The sequence below is a fragment of the Chrysemys picta genome, chromosome 1 (genome assembly GCF_011386835.1).
Source record: "Chrysemys picta bellii isolate R12L10 chromosome 1, ASM1138683v2, whole genome shotgun sequence".
NCBI classification, from domain to species: Eukaryota; Metazoa; Chordata; order Testudines; family Emydidae; genus Chrysemys; species Chrysemys picta.
The window spans coordinates 30,853,118-30,870,622 of record NC_088791.1 but is presented as its reverse complement, the minus strand read 5'-3'; the positions used below and the strand labels follow the sequence as shown (position 1 = coordinate 30,870,622).

Sequence of the window (17,505 nt, the reverse complement as noted above, 5' to 3'; positions counted from 1 at the left end):
GCCACCTTTAAGACTAACAGAAGTATTGGAGCATAAGCTTTCGTGGGTGAATGCCCACTTCATCAGACGCAAGTGATGACTATTAATGAGTTGACAGCTCAGTTAACATTACTGAGATAAAAAACGGACTCTTAACAGTGGGCTAACAAGCTAGAAAAAAAAGTGTGTTTTAATAATCTGCTGTGCATAATTCCTTCATTCTACCAGCCTTCCTTTAGCGTAACACGTATGGAACAAAACCAATAGCTGATTTTCTCAGCCTCGGCTACTGTTTTTATAAAAGTGTAGTATCCATTACATCCAATCCACTAAGTTCCAAAGCAAACTGCAGAAACTCCCTTCATATTTATTGTTGACTGTTCCTAATGAACAGAAGTTGCTCTGTTTTGAAACAGACGGTAGACTGTGCATGCAATGACTGAAAGCTCTGAGCTAGCAAACCCTAACTGTGCAGTAAGAAAAAAAGAAAACTTACCGTAGTTTAGTGCCCTGTTAAAACTCTCAAAATAGTAACAGAAAAAATTACACACCCCATACTGTATTTGTGGCTCAATTACATTTTGTACATTCCTGAATGTCAGGCCTCCAGTTTTAATTCAGCAGGCAAACTATCTACTTCTTCCCTAACTACACTTTCTAACACAACCTGCAAAAGATTTGTGGTGGAGGTGGCACACACAACTACAAAAGGGATAGATCTGAAGTCTTCCATCACTCTGCTGTGACTTCTACCAACTGAAGCCAGCAACTGTGCCATTTTGGGCTGTAACAGGTAGATCTCAGAAGGTTACTAGGATTAATTTGGACAGTAGGCTGAGAGGTGACCTCTCAAAATAAATCTCAGGTTGTTGCAGGAAGTGATGTTGCCAATTCAGTAGGAGCCATTCTTCCTTCCAAATCAGTACAGAAGCAACGCCTCAGCATGACGTTAGGTGCCCTTTTATTGTTGCAGGCAAATGTAAAGCAAATATCTCAACCACTACTTTTTGCAAGAGTAAGGATATTTGCAAAACTGGAATTTGGCACTGAAGCTAACAATATTCTACCAGCCAAAATTTGCCCTGCCGCTTCAACCAGGTGCAATATTATTGTCCACTTCCTGTCCTAAACTGATGTGCTATTAGCAGCTTCTGCAATGTCACTCAAAGGCGCTGATTTCACTGGTCTACAATTTTTGAGAAGTCGTCTGCTTCAGAGATAAAATGTGCTATTTATTATGTATTTTGATGTGCTGAATTCAAATATGAAAATTAAAACAACTGATTGGCTACTGTTTCTAAGATATTTAAGTTTTTACATTTTATGTCTATGTATATTGTGTAGATAGTAGAGTTTTAATCATAAATTGTAAACCTAGGTCTTTTCACGTGTTTATGGTTGCTTTACATGATAATATTTCACCTGTCCTGTTTATGTAACACTTTAAAAATCAGCAAAAGGGTAATATAAATTAAATTTATTATGAAACAAAAGACAAAGAACTATTATGTACATAGTTTAGTCCTATTCAGTGTCTACTCGGCGCTTCTTGGCTTGTCTCTTGTATTCATTAAATGGAGCATCTCTTATCACTGTCCAGCAATAGTCTTCAAGCATTGATGGGCTCCATTTGCCCTGATAGCGTTTCTCCATTGTTGCAATGTCCTGGTGAAATCACTCGCCGCTCACTGCTCCGCAGTTCGGTGGAAAAAAATCTAGATGAGAGTGCAAAAAATGTATCTTTAGTGACATGTTGCAACCAAGCCTTTTGTATGCCTTGAGGAGGTTTTCCACCAACAACCTGTAGTTGTCTGCCTTGTTGTTTCCGAGAACATTTATTGCCACTAACTGGAAGGCTTTCCATGCCGTCTTTTCCTTGCCACGCAGTGCATGGTCAAATGCATCATCTCGAAGAAGTTCACGAATCTGAGGACCAACAAAGACACCTTCCTTTATCTTAGCTTCATTTAACCTTGGAAATTTTCCACGGAAGTACTTGAAAGCTGCTTGTGTTTTGTCAATGTCCTTGACAAAGTTCTTCATCAGACCCAGCTTGATGTGTAAGGGTGGTAACAAAATCTTCCTTGATTCAACAAGTGGTGGATGCTGAACACTTTTCCTCCCAGGCTCCAATGACTGTCGGAGTGGCCAATCTTTCTTGATTAGTGGGAATCTCTTGCACGACTATCCCATTCGCAGAGAAAACAGCAGTACTTTGTGTATCCAGTCTGCAGACCAAGCAAGAGAGCAACAACCTTCAAATCGCCACAAAGCTGCCACTGATGTTGATCATAGTTTATGCACCTCAAAAGTTGTTTCATGATGTCATAGGTTTCCTTCATATGGACTGCATGACTAACTGGAATTGATGGCAAAACATTGCCATTATGCAGTAAAACAGCTTTAAGACTCATCTTCGATGAATCAATGAACAGTCTCCACTCATCTGGATCGTGAACGATGTTGAGGGCTGCCATCACACCATCAATGTTGTTGCAGGCTACAAGATCACCTTCCATGAAGAAGAATGGGACAAGATCCTTTTGACGGTCACGAAATATGGAAACCCTAACATCACCTGCCAGGAGATTCCACTGCTGTAGTCTGGAGCCCAACAGCTCTGCCTTACTCTTGGGTAGTTCCAAATCCCTGACAAGGTCATTCAGTTCACCTTGTGTTATGAGTTGTGGTTCAGAGGAGGAGGATGGGAGAAAATGTGGGTCCTGTGACATTGATGGTTCAGGACCAGAAGTTTCATCCTCTTCCTCTTCCTCGTCTGACTCAAGTGAGAATGATTCTGGTGCATCGGAAACCGGCAGTCCTTCTCTGTAGGGTACTGGGCGTATAGCTGATGGAATGTTTGGATAATGCACAGTCCACTTTTTCTTCTTTGGCACACCTTTCCCAACTGGAGGCACCATGCAGAAGTAACAATTGCTGGTATGATCTGTTGGCTCTCTCCAAATCATTGGCACTGCAAAAGGCATAGATTTCCTTTTCCTGTTCAACCACTGGCAAAGATTTGTTGCACAAGTGTTGCAGCATATGTGTGGGGCCCACCTCTTGTCCTGATCTCCAATTTTGCAGCCAAAATAAAGGTGATCGGCTTTCTTAACCATAGTGGTTATACTGCACTTTTGTGATGCAAAAGTCACTTCACCACAAACACAGCAGAAGTTATCTGCACTGTTCACACAAGTACGAGGCATCTCTGCTCACTTTGGCTAAACAGAAATGTGTCCCTTTGCAAAATCAAACACTGACAAATAAGAGAGCACGACACTGTATGATTTCTAGAGCTGATCTAGGGCAATTTGTTCAGCAGAGTGATGTAAGCTTCGTTATGATTGCATCATCCATGACTTCTAGGAATAACATGATGCAATTCATATCATGTGTGACGCAATACCAGCTTCAGATTGCATCATTCATTGTTTTGCCTAAAAAGCAAGTAGTGTCCAAACCCAGTCATAGATTTATTCATAGATCCAGTCAAAGATGTATTTTAGTCATTTCTGGTTTAAATTGAGATCCCTTCCCTTTATAACTCACTTATCCTCCGCCATTCCCAAGTCAAGGGTCGTATATACTGACCCAATAGCATATCTTGAAAACTAGAGCCAAACAACAATTGTAAGCATCATTTTCGTTCTCAGTGACCCAGAATTAGTAAAGTTTGACTACATTTATTTCAGACGCATTTTGGCTGTAGAGCAGTGTTTTCAGTAGGGGTGAAGAGGGAAAAGAAGAGGGAAACAGTATTTGGGATGAAGGCATTCTGTCAGTGAAAGATTATTTAGCACTTCTACTAAGATGCCATAAGAAATCCCATCCAGTCCGCCTCACTGAAGGTTGAAAGCACTGGGGCTTCACAGAAAAGAGAAGATGAGGGAGAGAAAGAAATGGCCTTTGATGAGACAGAGGAGCAAAAATCTTCAGTTATGATCAGTTCAGAAGACTAGGAGCCTGGGTCAGTCCCCCATGTAAAAAAAAACCTAGCAGAAGCTGGAGCTGAGAAGGAAAACAATTTTCCATCACTTTACATTCAAGGGTTGTAGTGTAGAGAATTCCCCCTTAGCAGGATGGCAATACCAGAAACTGACCTGACACTAGTTACCACCCTAATCTTGCCCCCCTACCTTATTCCACTGAGGAGGGATAAAAGGCTTGTAGTGCAACTCTTAAGCTAATATCTACTTGGGAACATATGGAGTTAGGAGGAGGTAGCATGCTAGGTACAGCTATTCTTATTCCCTTCCCATCACTCCCATCACTCTCGGCGCACCAGCCTGAGTGGCGGCTTTGGTAGGCCTACTGAGGAAAGGTGGAAGCTTGGGCTGATAAAACATTTTTGATGGAAAATATTTGTCAACAGAAAAATTGAATGTTTGGTTAAATTAACAATTTTTAAGCATGTGCTTTCTACAGAAAATGTCAACTTTTTGGCTCAAAACACTTTTTTGGCTGAAAAAAAATAATTTTTTTTTCCATTTGATTTTTTTTTTTTTTGACAAAAAGATTATATTTTCCTCTGAAATTTCTCACAAAAATTAATGTTTTTCCATTTCGGGCTAAATTTTCCATTGGGAAGAGACTAAGCATTTTCTGACCAACTCTACTGTGAGATTTGTTCCTCCTTTCTATCCCTCCTCTCTGCCAAGGTCATTGGCCTTAGCTTCCCTCTGCCAGCACAAACGGATAAGAGCACCTGGCCCTAATTATGCCAAGAATAAGAAAGGTGAACAGGAAAATGAATGAAGTTGAGTAAAACAAGTAGACTATTTAAAAATTGATCTACCGGCATTTAGCGCATGGTTAAGGTCAGAAGAGGACACTGATAATGCGTATGCAAGCTCCATACTAATATCTAATCAATTTACTGACAAAAATCCTAAGGTGCCACTAGCATCAGCACTGAAGAGTCTTAACAGAGAGAGAAAACAGATTCTCTTCTGCCTCAAATGAAACTACAGGCCAATTTCCAATTCTTGACTACTGATAATGTGTGAAGTAGAAAGAACGGTTTGTTTTTCTGATGGTTGAACATCCACTGCTGGCAATTAGAAAATTCTTGCTTTGACATACAGTTTAGACTGAGCAAATCTGATTTGGAGGTCACTGTGGGAACTAACATTCTCTAATTATAACTACAACTCAGATATTGTAAAGTGGGCTTGAACAATCTGCAGCTAGCAGCATAGCTAACAAATATTGTTGGTAACATATAACTTGATAAGATTTTAACTTTAGTACAAATCACTATGAAGTCTATTCAACAGCCGGCAATCATAAGTATATCGTGGTGTAGCCTGACAAATTAATGAATCCAGTATATGGTTAACCCATGAAACATGTACTGCAAATAAATCCTAAAAATAACTGCCTCTCTTTCAGCTATTTTATGTCTGTTTTATAAAACTGAAACCTATGTTACCAAAGACAGAATACATTCTGTTTCAGCCACAATTCTAGTAATCTGCAGACGGCATGTCTTATTTTGTTTCAGTTTTCTAGATTAAATCAGAATTACAATTAATCAGAAAGCCAGATAAAACTGGAATACTATTAGCAAGGTTTGTTTAAAACTTGTGTATACTTAGGCTTGGCAGAAGTATTTTTTTTTTTATAATTTCAAAATACAATATCTACGTTTATTTTTAAGCAATTTTTTATATTTTACCTACTTCAATTTGCAGAGTAGCAGGACATTATGTGGGGAGTCAGGCCATAGTTATTTAAAGACAGAAGATGTTGAGATTCAAAAGGTTAAAACTTTATAACCATTAAAACACAAAATTGTCAATATCACATGTTAAAATATACATGGCAAAAATATCCTTAAATCAAACATTAATAAGTTCTCAAGCAACATTTTTCTTACTTACTTTCTTATTTGGAAATGTGTGTGTGTGTGTGTGTGTGTGTGTATGTGTGTGTGTGTGTGTGTGTACTCAACCTTCACCAACATTTACCAATAATCTAATCCTTCCAAGCCTATATATAGTGCATCTCTTTGCATAACTTTATTACTTAATTCAATTCAACTTTCTCAATCTGTTTATGTTAATATCTTATATTTCAGACATGCAAAGCTGTTTTTCTGCATACATTTCTGGAACAATTCTTCCCTTATGTGCACAGCTGCTGGCCTGTTCAGTGCTCTGCCAGTCTCTCTCAGCTCCAGTTCACACAAAAGCATCAACACCTGATCCTGGGGTCTCTTCTATTTGCTGAATGCTTGACTGCATCTCCTTGGGGAAAAGACAGAAAAGTCTGTCCAGACAAGTTCCTTCAGGGTCGAAACCCATTTCTTTGTTAGGACACAACTGAATCAGCTCTTTCTGGCACACAATAGTTCAAAATCATACATTTCCCAGCTGCAGTGAGAGGCCATTTATGCAAATTACTTGTGGCATGGCTGCACAATACAGCTCATCAAAGGCTCATGTATTTGGGGGACGCAAGCACAGACACTATTAAAACGCTTAGTTTTACTTTTAAAATAAAAATCCACCTTCTTACAAGAGCTATGATCGTTATATATTTATATTACGGCACCTCAGGACCACTGTAAAAATAACTGAGATAATCATGATCCCTGCCTCAAAGAGCTTACTATGTAAAGCCTCAATTTTTTCAAAGACTTACATAAATTTACATAACTTTTTACACTGTTGGAACCTGGATACTATCATTCCACTGACTTAAATGGGACTACTCACAGTGTGTAAAGTTAAACAGCCATGTAACTCTTTGCAGGATCATTGCTTACGATGACAAGAAACATGGGTGTGGATAGAGGAAACAAATTAATATCTTTTATTATTTGTATTACAGCAGTGCCTAGAGGCCACAGCTCCATTGAGCTGGACACTGTACAAACCTATGAGACAGATCGTTTTTATAACTGGCTGAGATACATATATCCATATCCCCTAACAACTAAAGAGCTATATTTGCTCCAGAATATTTCCTCACAAACACTAAAAAGCTAGGAAATCTTAAATTAAAGTAACAGCTAGGCCCAACACAACCCTAAACTCCAAGTATCATCACATTCCACTACACCCACACAAATGCCTAACACACTCAATCTCAATTCAATAACAATAGTGCATCTTCAGAAGCTAAGGATCCAACCAGCGGACCAAATTCAGTGATGAATCCTGGTCACGTGCCACCTGAGGCACATTGCACATATGCTAGGACAGGGATGGGCAAACTTTTTGGCCAGAGTGCCACATCTGAGTGGGGAAATTGTATGCAGGACTATGAATGTAGGGCTGGGGTAGGGATTGGGGTGCGGGAAGGGTGCTAAGAGGAAGTGCTCACTTCAAAGAATTGACAATCCCACTGCAATAACAAAGGCCTGGAAGTTTAGCTGTCTGGTTTTCAACTTTCATGATATTGTCCTTTAACATCTATGGAACAAAATGTGTTTTTCCAAAATATTTCCTATGGCAGTTTAGCAGATATTTAAAATCCTTATTTTATTAAAATTGATTGATGTATCTTGTTTACCCTAAAGCACATCCGTTAAATGGGATACAATGTTATAAAAACCCAGAAGTATCCCTACTTCCTTGAACAAATAAAATCTTATGTATTGCAAACTAAAATGATAGCACCTAACTTCCAAAGAAGTTTTACCCAATTTTTGTTAAGCTAATGATCCGTTTCACTTTTAGAACAAAAGAAACAAGATCTGAAGGGTCATTATCAAGTAAAATTTGGCCTAAAATTTATATTTGTAAAAGTATAAACTTTTACAGAATCTAAAATCAATAGAAATATTTCCATGTTTGTTTGCTCTTTTTAAAATTTCCGTTCTGCAATATTTGCAATTCATACATTGCAACATTGTTTGAGCATATGAAAATCAAAGACAAGCATTTTCATTGCTGAAGCTGGAAAAAAAATATGTTAAAAGCAAGCAAACAGTAAAAAAAAATAGATTAGTAATTACAGATCTTACAGTTTTAACAATCTGGAGTGTTGTTTGCAACATACGGTCAGGAAACAATTTTTCCCCCCAACGTGATTTCTCAACCAGATGGTGTCACTTTAAGGGTCTCCTAGAGACAGTTTGTTTTCCTCATCGTTTCACCTATAGACTTTGCCAGTGCCTTATCACTTGACTTCTGTTTTGTGGAAATACAAAGCTCTGTCATCAAGTCAAGTGCTTCTGCAATGTTGCTCTAATGTAAACTACATCAGCATTCATAGGAAAAAATAAAAATCACATATTCCACTGTTATTCTTCTCAAGATTAACCATTTATAGACCAATGAATCAAGAACCAATGGCCAGAATCTGAAGCCACACAAATTCTAATTAGAAGTAGGGCACACATTTTTAACAGTGAGGGTGACTACCATTGGAACTAACTACCAAGGAAAATGGTAGTTTCTCCATCACTTTACATCTTCAAACCAAGGCTAGATACCTTTCTGGAAGGTATGCTCTAGTCAAACAAGTTATTGTGCTCAATACAGGGGTAACCAGGTGAAATTCAATGGCCTGTTTATACAGAAGGTCAGACTAGATGATCTAATGGTCCCCTCTGGCCTTAATCTATGAATAAAAACATTCAGCGTACTTACACTTCTCTAAACCACCCATCACCATAGTGTCCAGATGCCAAATATAAAAAAACAATGGTCAAGAAATTCTCTCTTAATATAGGACCTAGACTCGCCACTTCCACCTAGTTATGGCAGCTAGCATGAATAGCTTCATTTTGGTGACTGTCTTCCAAGAAGCTGATGCTGGGCCATCTTACAGCTCAATTGTTGATGAAAGGGTGTGCAAAGAAAAGGGTCTTTCAAAGCATGCTAAACAGAGCAAAACCTAGACTCACTCTAATCAGCAGCAACTGGGAACTGCACAGCCTACATGCCTTCATCTAAAACAGGGGTTCCCAAACTTGGTTTGCGGCTTGTTCAGGGTAAGCCCCTGGTGGGCCATGAGATACTTTGTTTACCTAAGCGTCCACAGGTATGGCCGCTCACAGTTCCCAGTAGCTGCGGTTTGCTGTTCCCAGCCAATGGGAGCTGCGGAAAGCAGTGATCTAAAACCTCCTGCCTGCAATTCCCAAGAATTTCATTGTCACGACTGTCAGGCTCAGTATCGCCAACAATCATTGCTGGTATTGTGTGCTGGGAAAAGAAAGTGTCTCTGAAATAACTGAAACCTAGCCAATATCATAGTTAACACCTTGTAACCAAAACAAAATTGGACTGAGAGTGAGAAAGCGTGCACAGCACTGGTGAGATATGCTCTTTTTAGTCTGTTTCACTTGGAAGAGTCATTGTGCAATAAAGCAGCTGATGTTTTCACATGAGTTTTGAATTCAACCTCAGGAAGACTGTGTTGAAGAAGTCCAGTTAGGAAGTAACAAAACTATAGATTGATGGCTAGGTCCATGTCCAGGGAGCAAGGGTAGGGTATCCTGAGTATTTTAGGTGTCCTGAAGCAGTTGTGCACAAGCTCCTAGACATTACCTTTCATAGAGTATAACGTATTTATAACGTATTTATAAAACAAGAAATGATTAACTATATGTCGTTCCAAACACCATGTTGTGGAAGTTACCTAAGCAAAGAGCAGAAAGTGAACAGTAGGGACAAATGTAAGTCTTATCAGTCTCTTTCTCCACAATAAAGCAGCAGTGTAGTTATGCTGTTGTACCATATCCACCCTTTGTTTATATAAAGCTGTCCTTGGAGTGATTTCTAAGTTAAGAATATGTCAACGCTGAGATATATAGTACAAGCATATGGGATATAGGGTCTAATTTTTTGTATTATAGCAGTGCCTAGTAGAGCAACACAGAATAGGTGCCCCAATCTGCTAGATACTGGACAAACACATAGTAAGATTATAAGTAACCCCTTCTTCCAACACGAGTGTTGGCCCTCTGCAGAGTGATAGCAGATATCTAGAGCCTTGCAGTTCAGCTTCGCAGTGGAGGGTAAATAAAACAAATCAGATGTAGAATTATATATACTGCAAGCTATCCCTTCTTTCAGGAATTTTAGCCCAACACAAATGCCATTCCAAGGAGCAACTCTGCCTCAAGAACTGACTCTAATCAGAGGCCAAGGCAGAAAACAAATTCTCTCACTGCTCAAACAGCTCCCTCTACTACTCAGAACTTCACATAAAAACAAAAACAAAAAAAACCCCACCACATAGCACATGTTCCCAAGACTAAACATTTGTTCATATGCTAAAAAACAGAACTTGGAAGACAAGATGTAACAGGGCATCATGGTGACACATGCCATTACATCTACCAGCCGCTACTGTCAGTTGGTGATCGGGAGTTCTGTATGCACAATGACATTAAACGAAGCAGCATACACATGTTGAGAGAACAGGTGCTGAAGCCAAAAGACTCTCCTCCAGTCCTTTTCCAACAGATTTACAGAAAATTAGAGATTCAGGTCATCTGTCTATTCAATTTCATCATACATACTTCAGTAATAGCAGACTGCGAAGAGATAAAAAAAGGGTCTCACAAAACTGGGTGACAGGGCAACAAAATGGCAGATGAAATTCAATGTTGATAAATGCAAAGTAATCTACACTGAAAAACATAATCCCAACTATACATACACCTCTACCTCGATATAACGCTGCCCTCGGGAGCCCAAAATCTTACCGCGTTATAGGTGAAACTGCGTTATATTGAACTTGCTTTGATCCACCGGAGTGCGCAGCCTCCCGCCCCCCCGGAGTGCTGCTTTACCGCGTTATATCCAAATTCATGTTATATCGGGTCGCATTATATCGAGGTAGCGGTGTATAAAATGATGGGGTCTAAATTAGCTGTTACCACGCAAGAAAGATCTTGGAGTCATTGTGGATAGTTCTCTGAAAACATCCACTAAATGTGCAGCGGCAGTCCAAAAGGTGAACAGAATGTTGGGAATCATTAAGAAAGGGATAGATAAGACAGAAAATATCATATTGCCTCTATATAACTCCATGGTACGTCAACATCTTCAATACTGCATATAGATGTAGTTGCCCCATCTCAAAAAAATATATATATTGGAATGGGAAAAGGTTCAGAAAAGGGCAACAAACATGATAAGGGGTATGGAACTACTTCCATAGGAGAAGAGATTAATAAGACTGGAATTTTTCAGCTTGGAAAAGAGATAACTAAGACCATTTATGATAGAGGTCTATAAAATCATGACTGGGGTGGAGAAAGTAAATAAGGAAGTGTTATTTACTCCTTCTCATAACACAAAACTAGGAGTCACCAAATGTAATTAACAGGCAGCAGGTTTATAACAAACACAGGAAGCGTTTTTTCACACAATGCAGTCAACCTGTGAAACTCCTTGCCAGAGGATGCTGTGAAGGCCAAGACTATAACAGGGTTAAAAAAAAAAAAAAAAAAACCAACTAAATAAGTTCATGGAGGATATATCCATCAATGGCTATTAGCCAGGATGGGCAGGGATGGTGTCCCTAGCCCTCTGTTTGCCAGAAGCTGGGAATGGGCAACAGGGAATGGATCATTTGATGATTACCTGTTCTGTTAATTCCCTCTGGAGCACCTGGCATTGGCCCACTGTCGGAAGACAGGATACTGGGCTAGATGGACCTTTGCTCTGACCCAGTATGGCTGTTCTTATGTTCTAGTATGTGACTGCTTAACCCATCCCTTAGTCTGAAGCATTTGGCACTCAGTGGTTGGAGATAGTCCAATGCTGAAATATTAAACATGTTGTGGCCAGGTCTTCATTAATTAGCAAAGCTAGATAGGATGCCTGAACTACAATTTTCAAGCTACAGGGGAAAAGCAATAAAAGTGACTTAAGAAAAACAATTTAAAAATAGATACACAAAAATATTCCTTCAAATTAAAATATATTAGCATCTGTATGTTAACTACATTAAATTAAATTAATGGAGATATCCTATCTCCTAGAGCTGGAAGGGACCTTGAAAGGTCATTGAGTCCAGCCCCCTGCCTTCACTAGCAGGACCAAGTACTAATTTTGCCCCAGATCCCTAAGTGGCCCCCTCAAGGTTTGAACTCACAACCCTGTGTTTAGTAGGCCAATGCTCAAACCACTGAGCTATTGTTAAATGTAATTCACTAATTCTGTTTGAATGCAAAGTTTTATATTTGATTTTAATAATATATACATTAAAAAGCACCTACCCTAGAGATCAGTGGTTTTCAACCTGTTCGGACCCCTGGGGATTTACAGAGTATGTCTAAGATTTCCAAAGGGGTTCACACCTCCATTCAAAATGTTTTAGGAGTCCGCAAATGAAAAAAGGTTGAAAACCACTGCTATATATTAGTTACAAAGACTGATCCAACTTCAAACCAAAACCAAAAAATAACCGGAGACTGCATCAAAACCTGAGTCATGTTCCCCCATACCACAAAATCCTCCTTACCGAAGACACCAGCCCTCGTTAAGACCCTTCCTCTAAAGCCTGGGCAAAAACATAGACAGGCCTTGTCACATGTCTTGAAAGTTAACAACAGGAAGGGAGAAAGGATTCCAAAGCTGAGAACCCCTTTCAGAAAATGTTCTGTCAAAAGTTCCTTCCATGACTTAAGTGTCTTCACTGATCACAGCTGAAGTTCTATAGTACAATGAAAGAGGTAGTGTTCCAAGCAGGCCATTTCAAAACCATTCCTGGCTATACAGGTCAAAACCACCACCCTTAAGCTCCATCTGCAAGACAGGTGGCAGTAGGTACAGATCCCAGAAAACTGGTGTCAAGTAAGATACACCACTTAACAACAGGCTGCTGCATTCTGCAACAACTCTAGCTCCTGGTTTAAGGTAGCCGAGTGTAAGCACATTGCAGAAAGCTAATCTTGAGATGAGAAATGCATGCATAGTGGTAAAAGGGTCTTACTCAGAAAGAAAAACAAACAGTCTCACTGTCCTGGTCAGACAAAGATTAGAAAAAGTTCCTAGAAACTGCTGTAATATAATCTGACAGCATTGGGGATTCACTAATACCCTCAAATTGCAAATTCTAATAATGAATGGCAGGCAAATACCCTTAACAAGAGAACAGGAGTACTTGTGGCACCTTAGAGACTAACAAATTTATTAGAGCGTAAGCTTTCGTGGACTACAGCCCACTTCTTCGGATGCATACAGAGTGGAATAAATATTGAGGAGATATATATACACACATACAGAGAGCATAAACAGGTGGGAGTTGTCTTACCAATTCTGAGAGACCAATTAAGTAAGAGGAAAAAAAAAAAAACTTTTGAAGTGATAATCAAGATAGCTCAGTACAGACAGTTTGATAAGAAGTGTGAGAATACTTACAAGGGGAACAGGAGTACTTGTGGCACCTTAGAGACTAACAAATTTATTAGAGCATAAGCATGTTTGTAATGGCTCAGCCATTCCCAGTCCTTATTCAATCCTTTGTTGATTGTGTCTAGTTTGCATATCAATTCCAGCTCAGCAGTCTCTCGTTGGAGTCTGTTTTTGAAGTTTTTCTGTTGTAATATAGCCACCCGCAGGTCTGTCATTGAATGACCAGACAGGTTAAAGTGTTCTCCCACTGGTTTTTGAGTATTATGATTCCCGATGTCAGATTTGTGTCCATTAATTCTTTTGCGTAGAGACTGTCCGGTTTGGCCAATGTACATGGCAGAGGGGCATTGCTGGCACATGATGGCATATATCACATTGGTAGATGTGCAGGTGAATGAGCCCCTGATGGTATGGCTGATGTGATTAGGTCCTATGATAATGTCGCCAGAAGAGTACCCAGAAGTCACCTCCTACAAGACAGGCCCAACAAAGAAAATAACAGAACACCACTAGCTGTCACCTTCAGCCCCCAACTAAAACCTCTCCAGCGCATCATCAGAGATCTACAACCTATCCTGAAAGATGATCCTTTACTCTCACAGATCTTGGGAGACAGACCTGTCCTCCCTTACAGACAACCCCCCAACCTAAAACAAATACTCACCAGCAACCACACATCACTGAATAAAACCACTGACCCAGGAACCTATCCTTGTAACAAAGCCCGATGCCAACTCTGTCCACATATCTATTCAAGTGACATCATCATAGGACCTAATCACATCAGCCATACCATCAGGGGCTCGTTCACCTGCACATCTACCAATGTGATATATGCCATCATGTGCCAGCAATGCCCCTCTGCCATGTACATTGGCCAAACCGGACAGTCTCTACGCAAAAGAATTAATGGACACAAATCTGACATCGGGAATCATAATACTCAAAAACCAGTGGGAGAACACTTTAACCTGTCTGGTCATTCAATGACAGACCTGCGGGTGGCTATCTTACAACAGAAAAACTTCAAAAACAGACTCCAACGAGAGACTGCTGAGCTGGAATTGATATGCAAACTAGACACAATCAACAAAGGATTGAATAAGGACTGGGAATGGCTGAGCCATTACAAACATTGAATCTATCTCCCCTTGTAAGTATTCTCACACTTCTTATCAAACTGTCTGTACTGGGCTAGTTTTTTTTTTTTCCTCTTACTTAATTGGTCTCTCAGAATTGGTAAGACAACTCCCACCTGTTTATGCTCTCTGTATGTGTGTATATATATCTCCTCAATATTTATTCCACTCTGTATGCATCCGAAGAAGTGGGCTGTAGTCCACGAAAGCTTATGCTCTAATAAATTTGTTAGTCTCTAAGGTGCCACAAGTACTCCTGTTCTTTTTGCGGATACAGACTAACACGGCTGCTACTCTGAAACTTAACAAGAGAAGAAGTCATGATCATCATATCTTTTAGTAGCTTCCTCCAATCTACCAATATCACTTGTGTCTTACTGGGATTGAGCTCTACCCAGCTAGCTCTGATTCATGCCTCATTCTCCCTACATACTAAGTAGGCATTCAACAACAAGCTAAATGGGATGAGAGACCTGGATATTAATTTTCTCTGTGCGGGAAAAAACACAAACACGAACACCTCCCGCCCCCCAAAAATTAATTAGAAGTATAAAAAACAGGGTTTATACTGGATGACAAACTGAACAAGCAAGAGTCATGAAAAAAAAACTGTTGTAAAGCAGTTAAATTATACATTGGGTTACATTGATAGGATTATCACAGAAAACATGTACCCAATGACTTTGTTGTACTACTGTATGAGTGAAACAGGACAGTTGAGACACAATATATTTGACATTTAAGTCATAAAAGAAAAAAAAGAAAAGTAGCCAGGTTCATTCTGAAGGTTGGGGGTGGGGAAGCAGAACAGTCTATAAATGCATAAGGGACTTTACAAAAGAGGATTGGGACCAAGTATTCTTATTAGTCAGCTTGGACAGAAGAATACATTAACTTAAAAAGCAAAAGGAAAAATGTAGGCAAAAGGTGATTAGCAAATACTCTGGCAATGGGGTGGGGGAGGAGGAGGGAGTTGTCTGAATGTCTCTTTGGCAGCAGTATCACATCCATCATGAAACACCCCTCAAGTCAACATAGCGAGGCAGAGCAGTATAGTTTTTTTGAAGGTTTAAAACAAAACAAACCCAATACCAATATTTCATGCACTGTATCTGTAGGATAGGTCAGTTCTTATTCAGTGGTAATATTCTGATACTTATGATGCCACTGTGATGTTGCACCCCATAATGCTTTATAGAAATATGCTTATGAATGTAAATATGACATAACTGGAATATGTTTTATGCTACATATGCCGTGCAACATATCTTTGCAATGGTTATGTTCTACTGAATGTATTCATCCTATTTGCATGCATGTATCATTTTTATATCTGAAGTTATGAGCATTGGCTCTATGCTTGTATTTAATGTGTTTGCTGTAGGAAGCACCTAAAACAGATTTTGATCAACATAGTGTGAAGGGGTTATTTAAGTAATTGGGAGTACTTAACTAACAATGAACATTGAAAGACGCCAATCCACATCTGAGCTTTCCTGGGAATGTTCAGGCTAACATGTGGGCAATGGCATTGACCTGTAGAGAACTGAGTCATGCGACTTGCCCATGTGATTCCAAAACTCCATCTTTAGCTGTGATTCTACACAGGGGGAGAGAGGGGTTTCCACCCACAAGAGAGAGACTCTATAAGCCTCTGGAAACCCCTCCATTTTGTCTTCAGCTGGCTCAAGAGATAGCCTCTCCACCCCAAAAGAGATGCCTGAAAGAAACTGGAACAAAGGACAGAAACTACAGGGGTGTGAGTGATTGCTGGACCCAGACTAGGAGGAAGTCTAGTCTGTAAAAGCAGCTTATTGGAACATCTGAGGGTGAGATTTACCTGCATTTAGTTTCTTACTGTATTAGGCTTAGACTTGCGTGTGTTATTTTATTTGCTCGGTAATTTACTTTGTTCTGTCTATTACTTGGAACCACTTAAATCCTACTTTTTATATTTAATAAAATCACTTTTTACTTATTAATTAACCCAGAGCAAGTATTAATTCCTGGGGGAGCAAACCGCTGTGCATCTCTCTCTATCAGTGTTATAGAGGGCGAACAATTTATGAGTTTACCCTGTATAAGCTTTATACCGAGTAAAACCAATTTATTTGGGGTTTGTATCCCATTGGAAACTGGGTATCTGGGTGCTGGAGACAGGAGCACTTCTTAAGCTGTTTTCAGTTAAGCCCACAGGTTTTGGGGGACGTGATTCAGACCTGGGTCTGTGTTTTTGGAGCAGGCTAGCGTGTCTGGCACAACCAGGTACTAAAGTCCCAAGCTGCCAGGGAAAACGGGCTCAGAGGTAGTCCCAGCAAATCAAGTGGCAGTCCAAAGGGGGTTTCTGTGACGCAACCTGTCACAGCCACCAAGCAGGAAGTCTGGACATTAGAATGTGGCAGTTAAATATGGTTGTCAGGTCATTGAGAAACACAGCACTGCCTAGAATTCTGAAGACAAGAATGCGTGAGTTCCAGTGCTATCTTGCCAACTTCCATCTCTGGATATAGGCCCTATTCTATCCAATCTTCTCTGTCTGCTTAGCCATCCAAGGTCACTTTGCCTTTCCCTTTGATGTACATTGCACAGATGGAGGGCTGCCCATTTCAATAGGATGTACATTTCATTTTGATAATAGAGTGTCCTGTTTCTCCCTTGTTTGTTCCGATACATCATGACAGACTAAAGGTTTGCTATAATTACAATGTATCTATTAGATATGGAAGGTATCAGGGCTTTTAGGTAATTCCAGATGGCTTGCAGTTCTAGGAAGTTGATGCTGTGCCTTTTCTTTATTAGGCTTATATCATGGATGTGTGGGAGCTTGCCATGCCCTCAGGACAGCAGCATGTGTTATAATTGTCCTGTCTGGTCTATTATCATCCGATCTAGCTTTAACTTCCAACCACTGGATCCTGTTACGCCTTTATCTGCTAGAGTAGAGTCCTCTGTCCCCTCATAACCTTCTCTTTGATAGACCACATAGAATGAGCTCTGTAAGGCTTGGTCTACACTACCCCCCTAATTCGAACTAAGGTACGCAACTTCAGCTACGTGAATAA

General features: G+C 39.8%; 1 protein-coding gene across 16 annotated transcripts in view; it reads right to left on the bottom strand.

Annotated features, from left to right (window-relative positions):
* The window catches only part of KIF21A (kinesin family member 21A), a 162,335-nt gene that overhangs the window by 128,364 nt on the left and 16,466 nt on the right, over positions 1–17,505 (bottom strand). For 2 of the 16 annotated variants that reach the window (XM_065554326.1, XM_065554333.1), the window contains exon 1: positions 6,088–6,230. The exons of the other annotated variants lie outside the window; for them this stretch is intronic. The gene's annotated coding sequence lies outside the window, so the exon portion shown is untranslated. Of the gene's footprint in view, positions 1–6,087; positions 6,231–17,505 lie in introns of those variants that run through there. 16 annotated transcript variants of the gene reach the window in all.